Consider the following 18,282-nt stretch of genomic DNA (forward strand, 5'->3'; position numbering starts at 1 on the left):
CTAATTAACATCTGGTGCCTGGAGCTTTTGTGGGCTGCAGGACCAGGAAAGCTTCCGCCACCATTATCCTTCCAATTGGGATTCAGGCCTCATCATGGGACTGAAATTGCCCTGGTTGCGCTGTTTCCTGGTTCTGCTGGAACTCTCAGCGGCTTTGGAGACCTTTGACCATGGTATCCTTCTGGACCCTCTAGGGGAGCTGGGGGCCCTGCTATGCAGTGGTTCCCCTCCTTCCTCCTGGGCCATATCCAAAAAGTGGTGTTGGGGGAATGAGTGTTCTGACCCCTGGGTGCTCACTTGTGGGGTGCCTCAGGGCTCCGTCCTCTCCCCCATGCTTTTTAATGTCTATATGAAGTCGCTGGGAGAGATCATCAGGGGGTTTGGGCTGGGTGTTCCCCAGTATGTGGATGATACCCAGCTCTACCTCTCTTTTAAATTGGAACCAGTGAAGGTCCTGTGTGAGTGTCTGGAGGCAGTTGGAGGATGGATGGCAGCTAACAGACTGAGGTTGAATTTTGACAAGACAGAAATACTGTTCCAGGGGGACAGGGGGCAGGCAGGTGTGGGGGAATCCCTGGTCCTGAATGGGGTAACTGTGGCCCTGAAGGGCCAGGTGCGCAGCCTGGGAGTCATTTTGGACTCACAGCTGTCCATGGAGGCGCAGGTCAGTTCTGTGTCCAGGGCAGCTGTCAGCCAGCTCCATCTGGTACGCAGGATGAGACCCTACCAGTCTGCCGACTATTTCACCAGAGTGGTGCATGCTCTGGTGATCTCCCGCTTGGACTACTGCCATGCGCTACATGGGGCCATCTTTGAAGGTGACTCGTAAACTGCAACTAATCCAGAATGTGGCAGCTAGAGAACAGAATGGGAGCAGCCGCTGAGACAGCATAACACCAGTCTGAAAGGATCTTCACTGACTCCCAGTACGTTTCTGAGCACAATTCGCAATGTTGGTGCCGACCATTAAATTGCCGTGGTTGCATGTTTCAGGCATAGAATCCTAATATGCCTTTAGTAACAAATTGATTTGCTGAAGGAATTTTTTGCTGTCTCTAAGCATTTTTTTCCTACTCTGCTAATTGTATGTCGGACTTGCTCTGGAGATCATTGCGGAGGAGCAAAATCTGCAACCTAAGGCCCTAAACAGCCTCGGGTATGTAGACCTGAAGGAACGTCTCCACCCCCATCGCTCAGTCTGGACACTGAGGTCTTCCTTCGAGGGTCTTCTGCTGGTCCCCCCCCCCATGAGAAGCGAAGTTACAGGGAAGCAGGCAGAGGGCAAGGAAATGGGCAACTATCTGACATTTAGAAGACAGCTGAAGGCAGCCCTGTATCGGGAGGTTTTGAATGTCTGATGTTTTACTGTCTTTTATAGGTACTGTAAGCTGCCCAGAGTGTCTGGGAAAACCCAGCCAGATAGGCAGCGTAGAAATACTACAATCATTCTTATTATATTGTGATTTTTTTGTAGTTATTTTGGAATTCGTACTGCAATATCAGCTCACGAAATGTTATGAGGGGAGAAAATCACAGGGATGCCATAAACGGTAATCCCACCCACAACTTCTCATTCACATACAGTCTATGAATTTGAGAAGGTCACACACCTCACCTCATACTGGCAGTCTTTGGCCTGTATAGGCACACCTTGCATGTAGAGCCTCCAGCCACAGGCACTGTATAGCATGAAAATGGCTCCTTTGACTGGGAAGATTCATGCAATTGCTATCATCAGATGCTGAAGGATTGTATCTCAGCTTGTCAATCACTCTGACACTGCCTACCAAAAATAAGAGGAACAGAAATGCTTTTGAGGTGCAACTTCTAGATCAATCCTGAGAGCCATTCTATGGACTCTGCACCCGTTTCTGATGACAGGTGTACATTATCCTCACCCTCAATGAACCAGAGGAAGAGGTTTCTAGCTGCTTCCTGGGTGGGATTGCGGAAACAAAGCGCCGCTTCTCAGAAGGCCTTTCCCCAGTGGTGTAGCGTGGGTTGTCAGCACCCGGGGCAAGGCAAGTAATTTGCGCCCCCTAACCCGTGGATTTGCGCCCCCTAACCCTAACCCCCAGATGTTGCGCCCGGTGCGGCCGGCCCCCCCTGCACCCCCCACGCTACGCCACTGCTTTCCCCTCCTCTCTTCTCCTCAGGATTTGAACCACTGTGTCTGGGCGGGGCAGGGGCTTATGTGAGCGTGAAGAGGATGGAGCTTGCAGGAAGGAAGGGGTAGGTGGACTGGACCCCTCCCTCCCCCACTTTCCAGGGATCCCTCTCTGGTTGCCTTGAAGGGGGGGGTCGATTCTTGGGTGGGAGGGAGAAGCCAAGGAGGCCCCTCTGGAGATTCCCGGCGGGTGCCACGATGGAGACATCTCCCCAAGGACTGGTCTTCCAGTATCTCTGTATCTCTGTCACTCACTCTCTCCCACTGCTGCCCTGCCCCAGGGATGCTCCCCCCCCCGACTTCCTCGACCCCCTCCCTCTTTCCCGGAGTCTCCCCTGCACCCAGAGGCCGCCTTCGCGCCCCCCTCTCCATCCAGAGGACAACCCCCCCAACACGAGCCACACGGGGGTCTCTATCCAGGCGTCCCTCGCGCCCGTTAACCCTTTCATGGCCCGCCTTTCTCCAAGCGGAGCCTACAGGGCTCCAGGGATCCCTGCGTGGGGGAAACGGGGCAAAGGGGCCCCCGTGGGGACTCCCTCCGTTGGCACCCCATGTCCGCCGCTGCCAAGGCGCAGCACGGGTGCAGGGATCTAGGCCATGCCGACGGGACCCACGAATAGTGCTTTGGGGAGGTGGCGGGGGTCTCTGGGTCCTTTTCTCCTCCCCCCCCCCGCGACTTCTTTACCTCTTTCTCCTCGCTCCAGATTCTCCTTTCCTTTCCTGCAACATCCACCGGGGGGGGGTCCCTGCCGCCCCTCCTCCCCTTTCCGAAAGCGCGCGCCCCTAGAGCTACGGCGCAAAGCAGCAATCCGGCGCAGAAGAGCCACTTCCGGGAGAAGCAGGCAGTTTTGGGGGGGGCTCATCCCCCCCCATTCCCGGAACAGAGGTCGGATGGCGAGGAGGAGGAGCAACATATTGGGGAGGGGATTTGGGGTTGTGGGGGCGGGGTGGGAGAAGGATGGGCCGGGAGGGGAGGGGGGATCCCTGCGTGGGGGAAACGGGGCAAGGGGTCCTCATGGGGGCCCCATGTACGTCGGGGCCCCATGTCCGCCGCTGCCGAGGCGCCTAAGGAAAGCCCTCTTCGCAGCACTCCTGCAGGGATCCAGCCCGTGCCTATGGGACATGGGACCCGTGAAAGGCGCTTTGGGGAGCTGGCGGGGGTCTCTGGGTCCTTCTCTCCCCTCCCCCGCGACCCCTTTACCTCTTTCTCCTCGCTCCCGATTCTCCTCTCCTTTCCTGCAACATCCACGGGGGGGGGGGTATCCTCCCCTTTCCGAAAGCGCGCGCCCCTAGAGCTATGGAGCAGAGCAGCAATCCAGCGCAGAAGCTCCACTTGCGGGAGAAGCAGGCAGGTTGGGAGGTGGACTCACCCCCACCCCTCCATTCCCGGATTCCGAGGAGGAGGAAGAGGTGCAACGTATGGGACCAATTTGAGGTTGTGAGGGCGTGGTGCGACAATGATGTACCGGAAGGGGAGGAATTTAGTGGGGGGGGGGAGGAAGGTTTTCCCCCTCCCCTCTTCCTAGTGGATCAGGAGAGAAGGGAGGGGCTGATCCTGGCAATCCACTTGCAAAGTGGGGTCCCCCACCCCACAATCTAAATGTTACGGAAATTACGGGGAGGGGCACATCTTTAAAGTTAAATATTATAAATATTATACCTGAATGTATCCTTTCAACGTGACAGCTCAGGGAAGTTACCTAGCTTTAAAAATAATATAAAATCATCTCCTTTCCCAGTTTCCTCCATTCCAAAGCTATTTTCCCTTTGCAAAAGGACTCCAGGAAGTTCCCAGAGGTGGCAATTGCAGGGCTCATTGTTAGCCAGAGGAAGCCCAATCTCATCACCTGACTCGCCTCAGGCTCCAGACATGCAAAGGAAGTTCTATTGGACTTTTGGGTGGTGGTACTTAAGACATATTTGTCTATGCTAATCTTATACCTGAGTCTTGCCCTGCCATGTCTGCTTATGCTAATCTTTGGGCATGTTTGCCAAGGTTAACCCCTCCCTTTTTGTGACATGTCAGTGATGTAGCAATGATGCTGTATTAACTGTATTCTGGGATATGGTGGGAAAGTTTTAAAAGTCCTTGTCACCCCATCCTTGGGGTTCAAATTTGCTTTTTGAACCTATTGCGCAATAAACTTTGGTCTACAGCTATTTGCTCCGGTTGGCTGGACTCCTTCCTTTATTCCTCAGGGACCCACGGGCTCTGCCCGACCAGCTGGGGGACTGAGCAGCCTCGCACCTAGATTTTTCCATAACACTTTATATTGCAAAATCCTTCCTTCCCCAACTCTACGCCACGAGTCGTCCGTCCGTGTTTTAGGTATTGGTGCTCTTCAAACCAGGAAGGGGGGACAGTTATACGACTCCCCAAAACCCCAAGTCCCCACCACACACTCTAAGGCCAGGACAATGACCGTTGACACAGGCACCTTCCATGCACAACAGCAAAGAGGCTCAGAGAAGCAGCCTATACCAGTGTTTCCGCGGGAAAAATTTAAAAAATTGAAAGATTTTTTTTTTAAGTCAAATTTTCGATTGGGGCGCCGTCACTAGATGACCCCTGGGGTTCCCTTCCTCCCTCCCGCTCTGCGCCTCCCTCCTCCTCCTCCGGGGAGGCCCTTCCTGGCTCTCGGCCAAGGCTTGGCGGCTGCCACTCACTCACTCGCTCGCCCACCCGTCCCTCCATCCCTGCACCCGGCCTCTCCCCCTCCGTCCCTGGCGCGGGGGCTGCCGGGATCCATAGTCCCCTCGCCCTTGGGCTCCGCGCCCGCGCGGGGTGCGCGGACTACATTTCCCAGCGTGGCCTGGCGGGCCGGGCGTTTTGTTTGAAGCCCGGCCATGGAATGAGCGCGGCGGCGGCGGCCGGGCGGGCAGGGGCTCTTCCGCGCAGACCCCGCGCAGCCTGCCTGCGCCCCCGCAGAGATCAGGCGGCAGGATGGAGCCCGGGGATCCCCGCGGAGGCGGAACGGCGGAGGCTGCCCCCCAGGTAGGGCTGCGTCGGGGTTTTTTTATTTTTGCAATGCTGCATCTGCGCCGGAGGGGACGCATCGGACCGCGGGGAGACCCCTTGGCGGGCGTGCAAGGCAATGCATGCGTGCAGGCGTTGCATGGAGTGCAGTGCAATGCAATGGCAACGCGGCGCCCTGCATGCATGCATGCAACTTCCAACGGCGCTCCGGACTTGGCAGGTGAGGGGGTCCCCAGTGGGCGGCAGAGAGAGCCGGGAGGGCGAAGGGGAGCCGGGGGGGAGCAGCGCTGCTCCCCGAGCCGAGCCCGGGGGGAAACTTCGGCGTCGTTGCGCCGGGTGTTGGAAGCGGAGGCTGGCGGGGGCTCCTCACCTGCAAAACCTGGTCACCTCTCATATATTTCGTGCATTGCATTCATCGCCCGCTTTCTCCTCCAAGAAGCTCCCGGGGGCGCGCGTGGTTCTCCCCGTGTTATCCTCGCAACAACAGCCCTGCGAGGTGGGTCGGGCGAGTGGCCCAAGGGAGCACCCAGGGATTGTCCTGGCCAGGTGGGGTGATATGAACCCTGCTCTCTGCCCGGTCTTCGTCCTCATTTAGCCCCCACATGTGCATGACTGTGCATGACTGAGGTTTTCCCCCCTCGTCTTGGCTATGGTGTGAGTCTGTGCTGTTAATTAATGGGGTTCTGCCTTCGGAGAAGATGAGCCAGCCCTCAAGGAGGTGATTATGTAATTTGCTAGCAATTCATGTCCCTCCCGGCATGACGCTGCGCGCTGACGTCACGGGGCTGTAATGGTGGTGTGCCTCGAGATTTTTTTCATGAAACAAGTGTGCCTTTGCCCAAAAAAGGTTGGGAAACACTGGCCTATACAATTGTAGCAAGAAGCAGATACCATGAATCGGACTGTTTCCTCCGATTATCCAATACTGTATAGAAAACTATAGAAACGTCAAATAATTGCCAAGTCAACGGTTTGACAGATTTCCTGGGTTCCAACGCCTAATGACTCCTCTGGAATTGGAGAATCCTATTCATAGGCCATAATCCATTAGGAGGCAGGAGGCGATCAAGGGCAGCACATGCCCCAGGCAGAAATCCATCGGGGTGGTGGATTGAATACTGATGCATTCAGAGGAGGAAAACCTTACAGCTAGGGAGATGTGTAAAAACTATTCTGGTTTTTTGGGGAAGAGGGTAGTTAAAAGGTGTGGGAAACTGGGGTTGTGACAGGGGGGGTGACGGGCTCATGTTTCTAAATTCCAAACACTCCGACTTTGTGACACAATTGTGATGTATGGATGATGCTGTGAAAAAATGTATTGTGGGAAATGGGGAGAGGTCTTAAAAGTTCATGCAACCATATGCAATTGTTGTAAGAATTTTAAGGTCTAGTGTATATAAAATAAATGTTCCAAGCAAGTCTTGTAAACAAAAAATCTGCCCTTTTTCCCTTTTGGGATATCCAAGAGCCCATATAGAGTCCTTACGTAGGTTCCCTATTGGTAGGAGAAAATAACAGGGGCCAACCAGAGAATATTGAGAAGCAAAGCAGCTAGTAAGCCTGATCTTTATTGATCTGTTGCAACAGGGTCCTCACTCACCACACGCAGGAGGGAGGAGGAACCCAGAACAATGGCACACAAGGCCTTATATAGACATTTTAAATGCCCTGCCCTGGAGCTCCAGACCACCCCTCCATACATCATACATACATCACAGAAGGGGTGTTAACCCAAGACCACCCCCCCCAGATACATCATACCTACATTACAGAAAGGGCGGTTTACAGCAGAAATCTGAGTGGTTTGTTTACCTCCTGTCTGCCAGGTTACCTGTTTAATGGTCACTTGATTGGATTGCCTGGGGAGTCTGGCCAGTCTTTTGTGTTGATAAATACTTACAGATAGGTAGCTGTGTTGGTCTGCCAGCTCTGGGAGGAAGACCTTTCATTGCCTACAGACAGCCACCCAGTCTTAAACAACTCCTAACCCACAATAATACTACAACCAGACTTAACACGGACACTGGCACCAGAGCCTGCAATAAACCCAGATGCCAACTTTGCTGCCACATCTACCCGGACAACACCATTACTGGCCCCAACAACATCACACATACCATCTCGGGACTATTTAATTGCTCATCGTCTAACATTGTGTATGCCATCAAATGCCAACAGTGTCCTTCAGCTCTCTATATTGGACAAACAGGCCAAACCTTACGCCAAAGAATAAAGGTAAAGGTAAAGGTACCCCTGCCCGTACGGGCCAGTCTTGCCAGACTCTAGGGTTGTGCGCCCATCTCACTCAAGAGGCCGGGGGCCAGCGCTGTCCGAAGACACTTCCGGGTCACGTGGCCAGCGTGACATCGCTGCTCTGGCGAACCAGAGCCGCACACGGAAACGCCATTTACCTTCCCGCTTGTAAGCGGTCCCTATTTATCTACTTGCACCCGGGGGTGCTTTCGAACTGCTAGGTTGGCAGGCGCTGGGACCGAATGACGGGAGCGCACCCCGCTTCAGGGATTCGAACCGCGACCTTTCGATCGGCAAGCCCTAGGCGCTGAGGCTTTTACCCACAGCGCCACCTGCGTCCCACGCCAAAGAATAAACGGACATAAATCTGACATCAAGAATCACAAAACAGAGAAACCAGTAGGAGAACACTTCAATCTCCCAGGACGTTCTATACAAGATCTCAAAGTAGCTGTTTTACTACAAAGGAATTTCAGAAATAGACTGGAAAGAGAAGCTGCTGAATTGCAACTCATTACCAAACTTAAAACCATGGAGAGACCTGGTCTTAACAGAGACATTGGATTCTTATCTCATTATACATGACTAAGCCATTTCTCACCTTCTCACCCCTTGCCTTTTCCTGTAAGACCTATTACAGTCGTTAAGAGTCGTCAACAGGCTCATATCAGCTGTCCATCTCCGATTCCCACCACCCTTCTGAGTAATACCCCTCCCCACCTTCTCACTATATAGAAGGATCTGGCAACTTCTGTTTCAGTGTATCTGAAGAAGTGTGCATGCACACGAAAGCTTATACCAAGAACTAACTTAGTCTTTAAGGTGCTACAGGAAGGATTTTTTTTATTTTGATAAATACTTAGTATCTGTGCCAGGTCACAGCCTCACACCCTATTCATATCTTAAATGTGCCCTTAAGACAGGATTTGTGAAGGAAAAGACAATGGGGAGGCTCCTCCCATCTCTGCCTCTCTTTTAAATTGGAACCAGTGAAGGCAGTGGATTCCCTGTGTGCCTTTCTGGAGGTGGTTGGAGGATGGATGGCAGCTAAGAGATTGAGGTTGAATCCAGACAAGGGAGGCAGGTGTGGGGGACTCCCGGTTCTTGATGGCGTAACAGTGCCCCTGAAGGACCAGGTCATCACCTTTGAGTATTGGAGTCAGTGCCCCTATTCCTACAGCAGGAGCGATTGTGGGGCTTCCTCGCCCACTTCCATTCAGCTCCCCCATTCCCAAAGGGCAATTCTTCTTCAGCCATTGTGGGAGCAAACGGGCTGGAAGCTGAAGTGGCTTCCCTTTGAGTAGGCTTTGCTTCGCTTTCTGCTGACCTCAGCCTCTTGGATTGTGGCCAGCTTTCCTCTTCCATTTCCCTGAATGCTGAGCAGTGTTGGATGTGTGGGGAAGCAAAATTCACTCCATAACTTTTCTGCAGGGTTCCCTCCACAGCACAGAAGGATGGGGGGAGGGAGGAACACATACTAATAAACGAACACTCCTATGAATGGAGAGAAGCAGAAAGTGGAGTCCCCTATAGATCAGAATTGGGACTCGTGGGTTTTCAACTTGCTCATAAATGATCTAGAGTTAGGAGTGAGCAAGGAGGGGGCAAAGTTTGCTGGTGGCAGTAAATTGTCCAGGGTTGTTCAAACAAAGAGAGATTGCAAGGAGAACCTAAAAGAGCTCTCCAAACCGGGTGAATGGGCTGAAAATACAGTTCATTGTCAAAGAGATTAAAGTGATGCATGTTGGGGGGCAGAGAAACACCCTCTTAATATCATGTGCAGAATCATGGGGTATGAACCGTGTTTCTTTGTGTGCTCTAGGAGACCAGGGGAAAGGGGAGCTGGTTGCAGCAGGAGGGGGGGGGTCTCTCTGGATGCTTCAGTAGTCGGCCTCCTCTGGGTCTCCTGGCCCCCTCCTCTCCTCCATCTTGAGCCTGAACTGCTCTCTGCCCCAGCCTCTTCCTGCTCACCAAACCCTGTTTACTCCTAAACTTGCAACACCTCCCCTCCCATTCTGCTCAATTTCCTCCCTCTTTCTGCTCATTACCATCCCACCACCAGTCCCCAGGATCTGAGCCTTCTTCCTTTGTGGGTCCCCCAGACTGGTGTCTCCCCCCCCCCGAACCCAGCCAGTCCATGACAGCAAAAGCAACCATAGCAGTAAAATCAGTATGATAGTAATATGCACTCTGGTCCTCTGGTAGCAAAACTCCCTAGTAGCATGACTGAATAATAACTTCTGGGACTATGGAAAAGTACTATCTTCTCCAAACCCCAGAATAAGCAGGAGCTCTGGGGTTGCCCCATGGGGTTCATGAGTGAAGATGGGACCCACCAGGAGACTTCCCTCGTACCTGCAGCCCCTCCTTCCCCCTCTTGCAATAAGGCTTGGGGGGAAATCTCCCATTCAATTTCAGTATTTCAAGTTTTCTTCAAAACGCGCAGGAGGCAGGGATGAAGTTCTGGAGAAGAAGAAGTGTTTGGAGATCATGCAGAGTTTGCGGCAAAAACCGTCTTGCATGTTTGAGTAGAGCAACTCCAGGGCATGAGCTAAGTATAACCGGAGTACGGGCCACGTGTAGAGCAAGTCCCACACTGACGTCAAAAACACACAAAGAGGCAGCAGGACTTCTTCAGTAATACTTTACTAAGCCTTCAAAACATACAGTTCTCACTGGGTCCCCAGTGAGGCATAAAACTTAGCTCCTGAGAGCAGATCCAGTTTCAGCAGTAAAAAAAATTAGCAGACAGGAAATCTAAGTCAGGCACACACACCGGCAGAAGGGAGCAAGGGAGGAAAGAGGCTGGAAGGACATAGAGCAATGTGTTTTGTCAGGGAATGGTCTGAAGCCAAATATGGGGGAATCCATTCTCAAGCAGGTTAGCTTTCCTCAGAAGAGGAGCTGGAGGGGGAGAAACGGCCCCCCTCGTTTCCAGTGGTCTCAGAAGCAGGGAGAGACACAGACACAGAGCAGATTAGACAGGAGTTACCTAGTTGGAGAGAATGACAAGAGAAACAGACTCAGCTGGCCCTGAAGCAGGAAGACAGATTTCCTCTGAGTGGAACATGTCCCGTGCTCCATACATCTAAATGGGTTCTCCCTTGTGAGACTCCCTAGGTGTTTCCTAAACACTCCATTATAACTAAAGCACTTTCTGTAATCCTTCCATTTAAACTGCTTCTCCTCTTTGAGGTTGTTGATGGTTTGTAGGATGGCAACTATTAAAGTTCTTCCTGTGCATGTCTGTTGATGTTCCACTAGGACTGAAACTCTTATCGCCTTTGCTGACATTAATATGGTTTGTCTCTTGTGTGAGTTTGTTGATGAAAATCAAGGATTCCACTCTGCCTGCAGCTCCTTCCACACTCCATACATTTAAATGGTTTCTCCAATGTAAGTCTGCTGATGTTTTCTTAGATTTCCACTCCGATCGAAGATCTTTCCACACTCCATACATTTATATGGTTTCTCTCCTGTGTGAGTCTGTTGATGTCTTCTAAGGGTTCCATTACCACTAAAGCTCTTTCCACACTCCATACATTTAAATGGTTTCTCCCGTGTGAGTCTGTTGATGTTTTCTGTGGGTTCTACTATCACTAAAGCTCTTTCCGCACTCCATACATTTAAATGGTTTCTCCCCTCTGTGAGTCCATTGATGTCTTCTAAGATTTCCACTATCACTAAAGCTCTTTCCGCACTCCATGCATTTATATGGTTTCTCCCCTGTGTGAGTCCGTTGATGTTTTCTAAGGGATCCACTATGACTAAAACTCTTCCCGCACTCCATACATTTATATGGTTTCTCCCCTGTGTGAGTCCGTTGATGTTTTCTAAGGGATCCACTATGACTAAAACTCTTCCCACACTCCATACATTTATATGGTTTCTCCCCTGTGTGAGTCCATTGATGTTTCCTAAGGGATCCATTATCACTAAAGCTTTGTTCGCAATCCATGCATTTAAATGGTTTCTCCCCTGTGTGAATCCGTTGATGTGTTCTAAGTTGTCCATTATCACTATATCTCTTCCCACACTCCATACATTTATATGGTTTTTCACCCGTGTGAGTCCGTTGATGTATATAGAGGTGTCCACTCTGACTGAAACTCTTTCCACACTCCATACATTTATATGGTTTCTCTCCTTTGTGAGTCTGTTGATGTCTTCGGAGGGTTGCATTGAAACTGAAGCTTTTTCCACACTCCATGCATTTAAATGGTTTCTCCCCTGTGTGAGTCCATTGATGTTTTTTAAGGGTTCCATTAACACTGAAGCACTTTCCACACTCCATGCATTTAAATGGTTTCTCCCCTGTGTGAATCCACTGGTGTAATTTAAGGTCTCCATTCTGACTGAAGCTCTTTCCACACTCCATACATTTAAATGGTTTCTCCCCTCTGTGAGTCCATTGATGTCTTCTAAGATTTCCACTCGTACTGAAGCTCTTTCCACACTCCATACATTTAAATGGTTTCTCCCCTGTGTGAGTCCGTTGATGTGTATTGCGGTGTCCACTGTTACTGAAGCTCTTTCCACACTCCATACATTTATATGGTTTCTCCCCTGTGTGTGTCCATTGATGCATATTTAGGTGTCCACTCCGACTGAAACTTTTCCAACACTCCATAACTTTAAGTGGTTTCTTCCCTGTTGGAGGTCGTTGATGTGAACTATGTGTGCTCATTCAATGACGCATATTCCACATTTCACACATTTTAATTTCTATTCCTAATGAAACCAAAGGTGACTCATCCCCTGGAGTTCTGACAGCTTCTTCAGTGTGGGAGGAACGGAAATCCTGTTTGGGTTTCAAGGAAGAGAACTAAGGGAAAGAGAATGCATCAAGCTCCATTAGCACCTTCTCCTATTTCAACGTCTCCTACATTCCCTCACCTCCTACTCATTTCCCAATTTTTAGGAAATGAAGTTGCAATGTCATCAAATGATAGTAATTCATCAGCAACTTTCATAATCCTCAATCAATATTCATAAAGCATCTTGATTTTTTAAAAAATGATGTGCTGTCTCATCTTGTGCCCGTCTTCTGACGCAGGACTATCCTAAAACGACACTGAAAAGCAGGATATTCAAGGCAAATAGATAAACTGTACTTGGTGGAAAGTGTAGTACCTTGAAAATGTAGTAATGATTCACTAATGGCCTGAAGTTGTGTTATTTCTGGGGACATGAATTTATTCCTGTTCTGTCTTAAAGTTAATAACCATACAATCTCATGGGGTGTTAGGGGAGTGTTAGTACCTTTGGTGGGGGACATGTTGTCCACCTTCTGGGGTAATCTACCCACCATTGGTCCCCACCCTGCACTCAGCTCTCACCTGTGGCTGCCAGAAACTGTCAGGATGGAATAGGGACCACAATCCCAGGAACAGCTTCAACCGGCAGGCTAAAGCAGGTGAGGATAGATGATGGGTTTCAAATCCTTGGTGTATTAGGGAATTCTATTGCAGGTGAAGGCAGGCCCTGGTGGATGGAGAGGATGAGAACAACAGTGAATCCCACAGTCAAGAAGGCAGATTCTGCCCATTCTGCAGAGGAAAGTGAGGGCAGATGGGGCTGATCAACCAGGGAAGGGAACCCTTCGAGAAGGAAAACTCTGGTCATAATACTTTGGTACACTCCCTCACTTCCTCTTGAGCTAGCTTCAGGAGAAGAAAAAGCTGCGGAGAAAAACCTACACAAACCAGAGTGGACTCTCTAAGGCGGTTGGATTGTGTCCTGCACACCTCCTTCCAGCCACTACTGCAGCCAAGCTGATGCCTAACGTACTGCTCTGCTTTCCTTGGGACCATATAAGCCAGGCTGAGAAGGGGCTCTTGTCTAGGAAGCCCTGAACCCCCAAACACACTGTCCAGCCAGTGCTGCTAACACAGCAGTTTCAGGGGGAGCGATGAACTCAGACCTGTGTATCAAAGTCTCTCCAATGTGGAACAAGGAAAACAGAAGTGCTGTTTATATCATACATCAATTTAAAAGTATTCAGATTATTTGTCTTTTGAAGAAAAGACCACCAAGTATCGTATGGCCCCTTCAAACCTAATGAAAGTCTTGTGCCTGGAGCTTTTGGGGGTGCAGGACCAGGAAAGCTTCTTCCATCATTATCCTTCCAATCTGGATTCAGGCCTCATCATGGAACTGAAACTACCCTGGTTGCTGTGACTGATGATCTCCGATGGTCTAGAGGCTGAGAGGAAAAGCTGTTTCCTGGTTCTGCTGGATCTCTCAGCGGCTTTGGAGACCTTTGACCATGGTATCCTTCTGGACCCTCTAGGGGAGCTGGGGGGGGGGGTCAGACACTTCACCTGTGCTAATACTGGCAGTCTTTGGCCTTTATAGGCACACCCTGTATGTAGAGCCTCCAGCCACAGTCTATCATGAAAATGGGTCCCTTGACTGGGAAGATTCATGCAATGGCTATCATTGGATGCTGATGGGTTGTATCTCAGCTTGTCAGTCACTCTGACACTGCCTTCAAAGAATAAGAGGAACAGAAATGCTTTTGAGGTGCAATGTCTATATCAAGCCTGAGAGCCGTTCATGGACTCTGGACCCCTGTTTCTGATGACAGGTGTACACTATCCTCATCCTCAATGAACCAGGCAGTGGAAAAGACACTTAAGGATGGAAGCCTGAGAGAGAGGAAAAGGTTTCTGTCTGCTTCTTGGGTGGGATTGAGGAAACAAAGAGCCGCTTCCAAGAAGCCCCTCCCCTCCTCTCTTCCTCTTGGGATTTCCTCTCCTCTCCAGGGGGACCAATGGTTGGACTTGGCAGAACCGCTGTATCTGCCATTAATTTGATTTTGAATTGATATTAGAACGAATTGATTTTAGAATGCATTTTAATTAATTGCTTGTGATTTTATGTAAACTGTGTTACTTTTATTGTTGTAAGCCGCTCTGAGCCCGGCTTCAGCTGGGGAGATCAGGATATAAATTATTGTTGTTATTATTATTATTATTATTATTATTATTATTATCTGGACAGGTCAGGGGCTTATTGGGTGGAGCTTGCAGGAAAGAAGTTGTGTCTTGTTAAAGGAGAAATCTGAGGACCCCCTGGACAAAAAACAAGGAGACCAGCCAGGAATCCCAGAGCAAAACAGCAGCCAGTAGGCTTGGTCTTTATTGAAGACTGTCATGACAGGACTCCCACCTGCCACCAGGTGGAACAAGATGGAAGCCCCAAACAAAAGAGAACCCAAACTTTTATTAGCTGCTGCAATAAACGAAAATCTGTCTTTATGGGGGACACAAGAGCCCTCATAGAGTCCTTTGTAGGTTCTCCATCGGTCAGAGGAAAAAACAGAGGCCAACCAGAGAATAATGAGAAGCAAAGCAGCTAGTAAGCCTGATCTTGATTGAAGTGTTGCAACAGGGTCTCCCCTCACACGCAGGAGAGGAGAAGGACCCCGAACCAAGGTGTGTCTGCCCTTATATAGACATTTTAAATTGCCCACCTTTGAGTTCAAGACCACCCCCAGAAACATCATAACTACTTCACAGAAAGGGCGGGCTAAAGCAGAAATCTGAGGAGGTTGTTTACCTCCTGTCTGGCAAGTTACCTGTTAATGCTTACTGGATTGATACCCTGGGGGGCCTGGCCAGTCTTTTGTAATGATAAGTACTTAGTTCCTGAGCCAGGTCACAGGCTCACCCTATTCAAACCCTGAAGACCGGATTTGTGAAGGAAGAGGCAATGGGGAGGCTGCTCCATTTGACCTTGCAGAGAAAACACCTGGTCAGCCTGGGAGTCAAAATGGCTCCATGGCTGCTCTCCTGTGCAGGTTCAGACATGGGGCCTATATATCTATGTAAGTGTTTGCCTGCTACATTTATGAACCTTCATTATATACATAAGACCTTAATTTATTTATTTCACTGCTAATCCCAATGTTACACCCCCGCAGTGGCGTAGCGTGGGTTGTCAGCACCCGGGGCAAGGGAAGTAATTTGCGCCCCCTAACCCGTGGATTTGCGCCCCCTAACCCTAACCCCCAGATGTTGCGCCCGGTGCGGCCGCCCCCCCTGCACCCCCCACACTACGCCACTGCTCAGCCTGCAGAGGCCTCTTCCCAGCCGTGCTTGAAAGGGGCAGGCAGGCACTGCCCCCCACCTCCCCCCAGACAAATAGGACGTTGATTAGTTTTTCAATGGACCTGTTTAAAAGATTTTGTAAATTGTTCTTCTTCCTGAAGGAGCATCTCCACCCCCATTGTTCTGCCTGGACACTGAGGTCCAGCTCCGAGGGCCTTCTGGCGGTCCCCTCATGAGAAGCCAAGTTACAGGGAACCAGGCAGAGGGCCTTCTTGGTGGTGGCGCCCACCCTGTGGAATGCCCTCCCACCAGATGTCAAAGAGAAGGACAACTACCAAACTTTTAGAAGACATCAGAAGGCAGCCCTGTTTAGGGAAGCTTTTAATGTTTAATAGGTTATTGTACTTTAACATTCTGTTGGAAGCCACCCAGAGTGGCTGGGTAAACCCAGCCAGATAGGCAGGGCTTAAATAAATTATTATTATTATTATTATTATTATTATTATTATTATTATTATTATTTGTTTTCATTACTTTGCTCCCCACTCTTGGGAGTGGGGAGAATTCAGCTGTAGAGAAGGCTATAGATTCTGCGAATAAGTCAATAATATTTCCCCTCTTTGGCCAGCTGCTGGTCCCTCCATGTGCACCCCTCCATTTGTCAACTCCGAGGAGCCCAGGCTCTGCCTGTCCCTAAGCAGGGGCAGAGGAAGGGGGCGGTGGGGGCGGTCCACACCAGGTGTCATCACTGAGGGGGGGGTGACATTCGGCGCACCGTGACTCCCAGGCCTACCCCGAGCCGTCAGGGGAAGGGGTGGAGATGCGCCGCCTTGCCAGCGGCCTTCCCCACCTTCCCCCTTTGTTTTGACAGCTGGGGGAGGCTTTTGGAGTTGTGGGCCGGCGTCGCGCCATTGCCCCTCGCTTCCGGGCTGCTTGGGGGGGGAGCCTCCCCATAGCTGTTAAAAGGAAGAGGGAAAGGAAGAAGGGCGCTGGCAAAGCGGCATGGCTCCCCACCCCCCAGGAAGCAGCCCAGCATGGACAGCTCGCTCCACCCCCCCATGGGCATCTCTCCCCCTGGGACACTCACCCCATGGCATGTGCACCGCTCCGGGCGCTGGAGCAGCTAGATCTGCCTCTGTCCCTAAGGCCAGCCTCTCAGTCCCCCCCCCCCGCCAATCATAGAGTTAGAAGGGACCCTGGGGGTCATCGAGTCCAACCCCCCCTGCAATGCAGGGATAAATATGCAGCCGTCCCAAACGAGGATCAGAGACGCAACCTTGGCGTTCTCATCGCCGCGCTCCAACCAACCGAGGTATCCACACGTCTCCCAAATGCCCCCTTCCCCTGAGAGCTGCCCGAGGATTTGCTGTCGATTCCCCGCGTGAAAATGCTTGCCCATTAAAAGGAAGGGAGGCTCCCTCCGCCCCTGCCACGGGGAGCTCAGCCTGCACTTGGGCAGGCCCTTTGCGTCACGTGCGCTTGGCACGCTGCTCTTTCCAGCTTCCTCCCCACCGGGCCAGCGGCTCCACCTCTTTTCCTTTGCCTCTTTGAGCCGCTTAATTCCCAGCAAGGAATTAGCAGGCTTGCTCCACCTCCTCCTCCTCCCGACTTTGCTGCTGCTGCTGCGCGGCTTTTTTCCTCTACCGACGGCACGCTGTGCCTTGGAGAGGTTCCCACTTCCTCGAGGGGGGCCCCCAAAAATGTTGCGCCCGGCACCCCTGGCACCCCCCACGCTACGCCACTGCACCCCCCCAAACTACATCATGGTTACATCATGAAAGGAAAGGTCTGGTGGCAGTAATCTGAGCATCCTGGACCCTGCCCCATAGTTCCCCTTGCCCTCCACCAAACACCCATCGAGTGTAACAAAAGAGACATTTACATTTCACTGCTAGGAAGAAATAAAGGAATCGGCTGCCATGCGGCCTACAGCTGGAGGGTGGCGGATGGCGGGGGCGAGGGAGCCATGCCTCCCCCGCCACTACAAAAAAACAAGAAGGCCGCCCCGGTGGCCTAGCTGGCCCCCCGCCCAGAAAGAAAAGCCACAAAATTACAGCCTAGCCTGGCAGAGGGGCTTGTCCCTTCCAATCAGGCCAGAACTTACCTTAATCCGGCCGCCAGGACACGCTCCTGATGATCCTGATCCTGGAAGGAAGAAAACCAAAAGGGGCTTGGACAAAGGGGTCGGCCTCTTTTCTTTGGCCTTTGCCCCACCCCCGGCTGGCCACCCATTGTCCTCCCTGACCTGTTTCCCAGCCAAGTTAATCCCACCCTTTTGTCTTCATCTGACTACCTGTATGGCACTCACCCCCCCCACACACACCTATACATAAATTCCTGCAACAGTCTGGGCAGGGCAGGGGCCTATGGGGTGGGAAGAGGATAGAGGTTGCAGGAAGGAAGGGGTGGGGGGACACAACCCCCCACTTTCCAGGCATCCCTCTCTGGTCGCCTTGAAGGGGTGGTCGATTCCTGGGTGGGAGGGAGAATCCAAGGCGGCCCCTCGAGAGAATCCCCGCGGGCGCCACGATGGAGACGTGTCCCCAAAGACTGACCTACCTAGCTCTCTCTCTCCCCCCCCCAATGCTGCCCCTTCGCTGCCCCAGGGATGCTCCCCCTCCCCACTTCCTCGACTCCCTCCCTCTGTCCCAGAGTCTCCCCTGAACCCAAAGGCCCCCCTTGGCGTGGCTCACCCGTCGCCCTACGCGTCCCATCTCTCCATCCGGAGGGCCCCCCCCAAGACGAGCAGGGGAGGACAGGGGGGTCTCTATCCAAGCGTCCCTCACGCCCGTTAACCCTTTCATGGCCCACCTCTTTCCGCGCGGAACCCA

At 51.6% G+C, this 18,282-nt stretch overlaps 2 protein-coding genes and 1 long non-coding RNA gene across 6 annotated transcripts in view; 1 reads left to right on the top strand and 2 right to left on the bottom strand.

Moving 5' to 3' along the window:
• LOC309541245 (uncharacterized protein) overlaps window positions 1-18,282 on the bottom strand; it is a 328,128-nt gene that overhangs the window by 23,108 nt on the left and 286,738 nt on the right. For 2 of the 4 annotated variants that reach the window (XM_082238874.1, XM_082238869.1), the window contains exon 2: window positions 17,556-17,596. The exons of 1 other annotated variant lie outside the window; for it this stretch is intronic. The gene's annotated coding sequence lies outside the window, so the exon portion shown is untranslated. Of the gene's footprint in view, window positions 1-2,852; window positions 3,038-17,555; window positions 17,597-18,282 lie in introns of those variants that run through there. One more of the 4 variants, XM_082238872.1, reaches the window with a different exon arrangement.
• The window catches only part of LOC309541268 (uncharacterized protein), a gene marked incomplete at its 3' end in the record, with an annotated part of 47,922 nt that overhangs the window by 10,105 nt on the left and 19,535 nt on the right, over window positions 1-18,282 (bottom strand). The window lies entirely within an intron of this gene.
• On the top strand, window positions 3,436-4,327 carry LOC309541533. Its single transcript, XR_014223802.1, has 2 exons — window positions 3,436-3,584; window positions 3,907-4,327. It is a non-coding gene; the product is annotated as an uncharacterized lncRNA (long non-coding RNA).

The sequence above is a fragment of the Podarcis vaucheri genome, assembly GCF_965113315.1.
Source record: "Podarcis vaucheri genome assembly, chromosome: 10".
NCBI classification, from domain to species: domain Eukaryota; kingdom Metazoa; phylum Chordata; class Lepidosauria; order Squamata; family Lacertidae; genus Podarcis; species Podarcis vaucheri.